The sequence below is a fragment of the Cyprinus carpio genome, unplaced genomic scaffold (genome assembly GCF_018340385.1).
Source record: "Cyprinus carpio isolate SPL01 unplaced genomic scaffold, ASM1834038v1 S000006731, whole genome shotgun sequence".
Classification (NCBI taxonomy): Eukaryota; Metazoa; Chordata; class Actinopteri; order Cypriniformes; family Cyprinidae; genus Cyprinus; species Cyprinus carpio.
Genome location: NW_024879334.1, coordinates 634,214 through 641,714, shown reverse-complemented (window position 1 = coordinate 641,714; position 7,501 = coordinate 634,214). Strand labels below are relative to the sequence as shown.

The following is a 7,501-nucleotide window of genomic DNA, read 5'->3' as shown; positions in this document are numbered from 1 at the left end:
CAGTGCTTGCATCATCACTACTGCTGTCAGAGAATCGTGAGAAGTATTAACTTTAGCCCTGAACCATTTCGTTTCTGTTTCCAGTATGCGGTGATTATTAAACTCATGCATCTCAGAGTATTTTTGTAACGTGTTTCCCAAACGGCTGATGTTTTCAGCATCTCATCGAGTTGTTTTCCTCTCTTTGTGTCAGGGATGAATCATAGCATGTGTTTTTGAAGAATTCACCTGTTTACTGATCATGTGCGCTTCATCGTTTTAAATGACAGGCTTTTTACATCTTCAAGAGGAAATATCCTTGAAAAAGTACCCGTGCTCTGTTAGAAAAGCCACGCAGTTCAAGTTTCCCATTTTGGTGTCTGCAAAACTGCCAAGGACTCGCTGGAATAAAAGTGTGCCACATCCGCAAAGAGACGCGTCAGTGTATTCATCATGCCACGAGACGCAGTGTACCAAACATCCACAGATCTGAAGTACAACCCCACCGCAGGGTTAAACATGGCAGCTCTGAGCTAATTACTGATGCTTGTTAGGGCAAATTACTGGTGCTCATACTAGTGTTACTTCTGTATACTACTATATAGTTTTTCACTTTATTTTGTTTTTTAAAAAACATTATTTTCACAATGCAACCCAACTGCTATTATTTTATTTATTATTTTTTAAGTTATGTATTCATGTTTTCATTTCTCGTTAAAGTTTTAGTACTTTTTTTGTGTGGTGGGTTTATTGGCATTGTTTTATTGTCAATATGGTCCATAAAGTTGGGGGGTTTATTTATTTATTTATTTTTTAGAGCTCTTATGTATACATTTTTTTTCTTACTATTTATATATTAATTTTTCATTATTATTAAATTTTATTATTCTTTTATTTTTATGTATTAAATGTTTATTTATTAAAGTTTTGAGTATTTTCCTTTTGTTGTTTTCATAATTTTTATATTTAATTTTTAATGTCATTAATATTTCATTACCTTTTAGTTATAGTTTTAGTTATTTTTGTACTTTAAGTTAACTAAAATAAAAAATGTAGCTGAAATAAAAAGACTATAATGATTTCAGTTAACATTAATTTTAACTCAAGTAACTTTAATTAATGGTTTTAATAATTAATTTTGTTTAACTATATAACCCTGCGCATACTTATGTATAACGCCCTACTACAGGTTGTCAAATCACTAGCATTACATAAAAACACTGATGAGTCCCTAATCTCCAATCTGAGTAATGTCTATTTTATATTAGCAGACCTTTTTTATTTAAAGGCTATACATTTCCGTTCTCTTGCAATCCTTGGGACATCAAATACTCCCTTTGTCACTGGTGGTGTTGTATGTTGGGGGGGCCGGGTGGAGCGGGGCACGGTCAACGAAGTCGAGGGGCCGCCCGGGCGCGCCGAAGACCCTTGCCGTGGTGAGCAACGGCCTACCTTTTAGTTATTAGTTTTAGTTATTTTTGTACTTTAAGTTAAACTAAATAAAAAATGTAGCTGAAATAAAATAGATATATATATTATTTCAGTTAACATTAATTTTAACTCAAGTAACTTTATTATGGTTTTAATATTAATTTTAGTTTAACTATAATAACCCTGCTCATACTTATGGTATACGCATACTTACAGGTTGGTCAAATCACTAAGCATTACAATAAAAACACTGATGAGCCTAATCTAATCTGAAGTAATGTCTAGTTTATTTAGCAGACCTTTTTTATTTAAGCTATACATTTCAGTTCTTGCAATCATTGGGAAACAGCAGATACTCCCTTTGTCACTGATGTATGACATTTAATAACACAAGTTCAAGAATCAGATTTGTATATTTCACCAGAGGACGTGCATTTATGTTCAGATCTGTGTCTCTTTCTCTTTTATTTTAGGGTGTCTCAAAATAAAAAAATAAATAAAAAAACTGCCAGTCAGCAGTTGTGAGGTGAAACTGGAAAGTTCCCCATGGTTTTAGTGGTTTAATGACAGATATATTATACTACATTAATTATAAGTTCAGTTTGCATTCTTCGATTCAATAAAAGTGTATGCAACTGACATTGCGTGTATATTATGGGTATAGCATTTCTCCTAATGCATCAATTGTGTATATTAGAGATGATGCAATAAATAAAATTAATAAATGTTCAAATAAAAAAGATACAATCTGCACTTTTATTTTTATATTTTCTGTGTTCACTTTAATTTTAGTTAAATTTTTAAGAATTTTGTTGTGTGTTTTTAGCATTTTAATTTTTTTTAAATGTCCACAATATTTTAATATTTATTTATTGATTTTTTTTATTTAATGTTTTTATTTATTTATTTTTAACATAATATTTTTATGCATTTTAATCATTTTTTTTATTTTGTTGGTTTTGTCTATTTTAGTTTTTGTTGAAATTTCTTTTTATTAATTAATACTTAAGATTAACTTAATGAAAGTGATAAATGTTGCTTTGGCAGCTTGCTGAAATAAGATGAGATTATATTTTCTGTATTTTATTTTATTTCAGTTAACACATTTTTAATTTAAGTAGTGAAAGTTTTTATGGTTTTATTTTTTAGTTTAGTTAAACTAATGAACCTGTTCATACTTAGGATTATGGGTTTGATCAGATCTCTTAGCATTACACTAAAAACACTGATGAACCTAACTAATTATCTTACTGAAATAATAGCTACTTTAGGAACATTTACATTTCTGCATTTTTTTTTTTTCATTTTTCATGCTTTTCATGCAATAAAAGTGTAATGCAACTGACAATGCATGTATATTTTCAATTGTTATGGCATTTCTCCTACAGCATCATATGTAGAGATGATGCAATAAATAACATCAATAAATGTTCAATTAAAATATACAACCTTCACCTTTGGTCAGGAAGAAGATTGTAATAAAATGGAAAGATGAAAAAACTAGAGAAACATGAGAGATCACTTAGAAAAAAGAATTAAAAGAGAACAGAAGTTTTTGCTATAAGAAAGGATTGCACGCACACACATAAACGAACCCCCTTGCAAAAGAGTATCACTCATCATCTATGAGATCAAACTCACAGTGAAGCACCACAGCGGCTTTTAAAAACTTCATCTGAAAGCTGCTGTCAATCGGCTCTGACGTGCCTCTGATTGGTGCAGGAGGAAGAGCTGGATCCAGAACAATCAAACTGATTGGGACACACCTAGAGGCCTCCAGTCCAGAAGGTTTTTGTCCTTCGTAGTCCAGCCCTTCTACAAAATCTATATATTAACTGACTTTCTATTAGTACAAGTACATTTCTACAGTATGCTCTGCCTACTTGGGTAAACGAGACTGAAAAGCAAATATAACCCACTAACACATTTTCTTTTTATGTAAATTGACAATTTCTAGCACATAAACTAGTGTATTAATATATTCTCGTTACGGTCAATTTGTTTCATGTGCTGCGAGGAGTCACAACCAGACTGATTTCAGAAAACACAGCGGGAAGTTCCTCTCTTTTCCCAGATGTCACTTCATTTTCACAGAAGCACCATCCCCAAAAAAATCTCATCTTCTCCATCACAACACTTCACTTCATGTTTTAAAAGAGAAACTCAAACACAGTTTTTTTTTTTCATGCAAAATGTCAAAAATAAACCAAAGTCTAATCATGATATGAAATCAAGGCCTGTTTTCATCTTCTTTTTTTCTGGTTAGCATGGTATGGATATGCGTGTGCATTTAAATTGTATTTTTTTAAAACATTTCTGGTTATGTATATATAAAATAAAGTATTTGATTGTTTACCAGTATCATTTTTGAAGATACTTATTGATTTATATATATATATGTATATAATTTATTTATTTAAAAAACAACTTTATAGGAATTTGTACTGAAGCTAAGACTGGATTATCATCATTCTGTTTTGCTTATTTTGGGTCCTGCATTTGCTGTTTATTTCTCATATGTATGGAGTATATTCATCACAGCATGGCTGGCGATTGCATCGTGAACGGATGCAAGAAGAAGTTGTGTCTTTACTTTGAGGTGTTGGGGGTTGGCATTAATTCATGATTGGACATCCTCACCCTCATATTAGCCCAATTAGAAGAGCGTTAACCTCATCAGAAAACCATAGACCAGAAAAGGCCAGCTCTGCCCTGCATGTCGCCCACGGCCCACTAACTACCCATAAACACCGGCTGCATGTAATGAAAAGATGTGCTTAAGATTTTATGGGCTTCCTGATATGCCATGCCCTGAATGGATGTGCGTTTATAGGGTTAGAGGACACCACAGGCTGATGTGGGCATGCAAAACTCAATGCATGATGCTAGGGTGGTTGTAAAAGTGCATTTCTGTGTTAAGAGATCAAAAATATAAGTGAACTCAAGCTTTGTTATTATCAGGCATGAGAAAAAAGAAAAAACAGGGACATGTTGCTAGAAACACCAAAGTCAATGGATTAGGTCCCAGGGAAGGTTTTTTTTTTTTTGGGGGGGGGGGGGGGGGGGGTACCACTCGGGGGGGGGGGGTATACATTATATGACGACATGTATACTTTGAATGCAATGTAAATCACACGGATATCCATAACTGTAAATGCATTTTGGTATGTTTTTGTTTTTTTAATTGTTAAATTGAACAATTGTGCATTGTTTCCATATTACTACTATATAAATATGGTATTCTACCATATACTATATATAATTAATTATTATATGATGTTTTAGCAGTTAAAGATGACCTTGATTCTTTATACAATTCTATATCAAAGCCTGTTTCTGCAATGAAATAAATATAAAGAAAAAGTTGAACTTTTTATCTATCATGTTTTTCCTCGCAATTGTCCTCCACAAAAAATAAAAAATAAATAAAAGTAAAAAGTTAATTGCAACTTTTTTGTTGCAAGTTTGTGTCTCACAATTTGGATTTTTCTTCTCAGAATTGCAAGTTTTGCAATTGCAATTCCAAATTATGAGACAAAAAGTAGCCATTACCTTTATTTTTTATCATGTTGTGAAAAGAAGCTTCCACACAATTTACCAAAAATCACACTGAAAAATAGTAAATAGTAACCACTGCAAACAGCAAACAAATTAAAACATTATTGTATTGTATTGTAACAAAATTATGGCTTTACAAAAAACACACACAGATGGCTTTGCAGCCTGAAATGAAGACGGACACAGTTTTTGTTTTATCCAGCTGCATAAAACACCAACATGTCAGACATTTTTTAAAAAACAAAAAACAAATAAAAAACAGAATCACTGAGTTGGAAAAAGGATCAGCCCCTTTTGTGTCAGTATTTTGTTGAACCACCTTTTGCTTTTATTACAGCCTTTAGTCTGTTGGGATATGTCTCTACTAACTTTGCAGTATTTGCTCACTCTTCTCTGCAGAACTGCTCAGGTTCAGTTCAGTCTGATAGTGAGTGTTTGTGGACTGCAGTCACAGATTTTCAGTGGGGTTTCAGTCTGAGCTCTGACGAGGCCATTCAAGGATCATTCAGCTTTTCTCCTTCAATCACTGTGTGCTCAGTTCTGCTGTGTGCTTTGGGTCATTGTTATGTTGGAAGGTAAACCTTCTTCCCATTGACAACAGGTTTTACTCAAGAATTTGACAGTATTTTGCCCCGTCCATTTCTCCTTCTATTGAGACAAGTGCTCCAGTCCCTGCTGCAGAGAAACAGCACATCACCTCCTCCATGCTTTACTGCAGGAACGCTGTTATTTGGATGGTGAGCTGGATTAGATTTCCACCAGGCATATCATTTGGTGTTGAGGCCAAATATATTTTTTTTAGTCTCATCTGCCTCAGAATCTTCAAGGTGCGTTTTGGCAAAGCTCAATCTGACTGCTTGTGGATTTTCTTGAGGAGAGGCTTTTTTCCATACAAGCCACATTTGTGGAGAATTTGTGATATTGTTGTTGCATGCACACAATGACCACTCTTTGTCATAGACTCCTGAAGCTGCTTCAGAGTTGCTGTGGGTCTCTTGACCAGATTCCTCCAGGCTCTTTCACGTCTTGTGTTGTGCCAAATACCTTCCTCTTCTTAATAACCAGTTTCACTAGGCTTCTAGGCACTGATGAAGCCTTTGAAATGTTTTTGTCTCCATCTCCTGACTTGTGCCTGTCCACAACTTTATCCCGGAGATCTTTTGAAAGTGCCTTGCCATCCATAGCTGATCGTTTGCTTCAGTTGGACTACCAAGGACTGAAATGCTCCAGGAAAGCTATTTTCATGCTGAGCTGATCAAAAGGAGCATAGCTGATCACAGCTGAAAGTCAAATGGCTTTGTGTGCCACTGAGAAGGTGATTAGCTACACCTGATTGAGTTTACTAGTCATTTTTAAGAGGAAGGTGATCCTTTTTCCAACTCAGTGATTCTGTTTATTTTTTTTATTTTTATTTTTTATTATTATTATATCTTTCACTTGGATGTTATTAGTTGCCCTGAGATGTGTCCATCTACATGTCATGTTGCAAAGCAACAAAATGTGATTATTTTAAAGGGGGGTAATTCTTTTTTTATACCCACAGTATATATATTTGCTTTGTTTTTGGGGTTAGTACTGTTCACTAACCCTAAAACCAGAAGCATACGAACTCATCAACAGTTTAACTTCAACTTCTCTTTAGCTCAGAATAGTTCAGATTCTCTTCAGATTGTTGCTCTGTCATGGCATTAGTCAATGATATATATGACTGAAAATGAAAATAATTCATGCAAATGTCTGCCACGAGAATGGAACGCTTGCATTGCATTATGAATGGCAGAGACATTTTGTAATGCAGCAATGCACAAAACTGAGCTTGTGTAGCTAAGAAGTGTTAGAGTTCAGGCCTCACTATGAGCAATAATAGCAGCCTTGGCAAACCACTGCTGATTATTTCAAATGCTTTTGACAAAACATCTTATGAAGGTGTGCTGGCACTTAGCATTCAAATGATAAAGTGGCTTTGAGTTGAGAAGGGCTGTGCAGCACTTACATTAATAAACAATGAGAGGCGCTTGGATTTCAGCTCAAGTACATTCAGGCCAGTGTTTTAGCAGAACACGGCCACGGGAGGCCAGAGAAACAATATGACTGTAAGAGAAGAGTACAGACAGAATGCTTCAGTGTTGTTTGGTCAACATTAAATACGCAAAGAGAAAAAACCCCAGACTAAATTTACATTCACCCTGAACTTCCTCTACGGAAAGATTCTTGCTTAAAAATGAAAATAGAGAATAATTTAAACATTATATAAAAATATATAAAGGTTTTGCCAAGTCTCTCATATTTAGGATTTTCTAAGTGATCCACTAAAAAATCCACTAATTTGACATAATTCCACAGTAAATTTACATATAATAGGATGTTAATCCATTTACAAATTTTCACCATTATGTAAACTTGCCAGTAAAAATCCACAAATTGTACCATATTCAGAGTAAAATTACATATAATATGATGCTTTTACGTGCAAAAAAACATGAATTTGACTGTAGTTTACAGTAAAATTATATTTAATATGGTGCTAAATCAT

The 7,501-nt window shown here is 33.9% G+C and overlaps 1 protein-coding gene across 1 annotated transcript in view; it reads right to left on the bottom strand.

The window, feature by feature from the left end:
• Positions 1-7,247, bottom strand: part of LOC122144591 (carbohydrate sulfotransferase 8-like) — a 39,836-nt gene extending 32,589 nt beyond the window's left edge. Inside the window, exon 1 of the mRNA XM_042755622.1 lies at positions 6,962-7,247. The gene's annotated coding sequence lies outside the window, so the exon portion shown is untranslated. The remainder of the gene's footprint in view (positions 1-6,961) is intronic.
• Between the last annotated feature and the right edge of the window lie 254 nt (positions 7,248-7,501).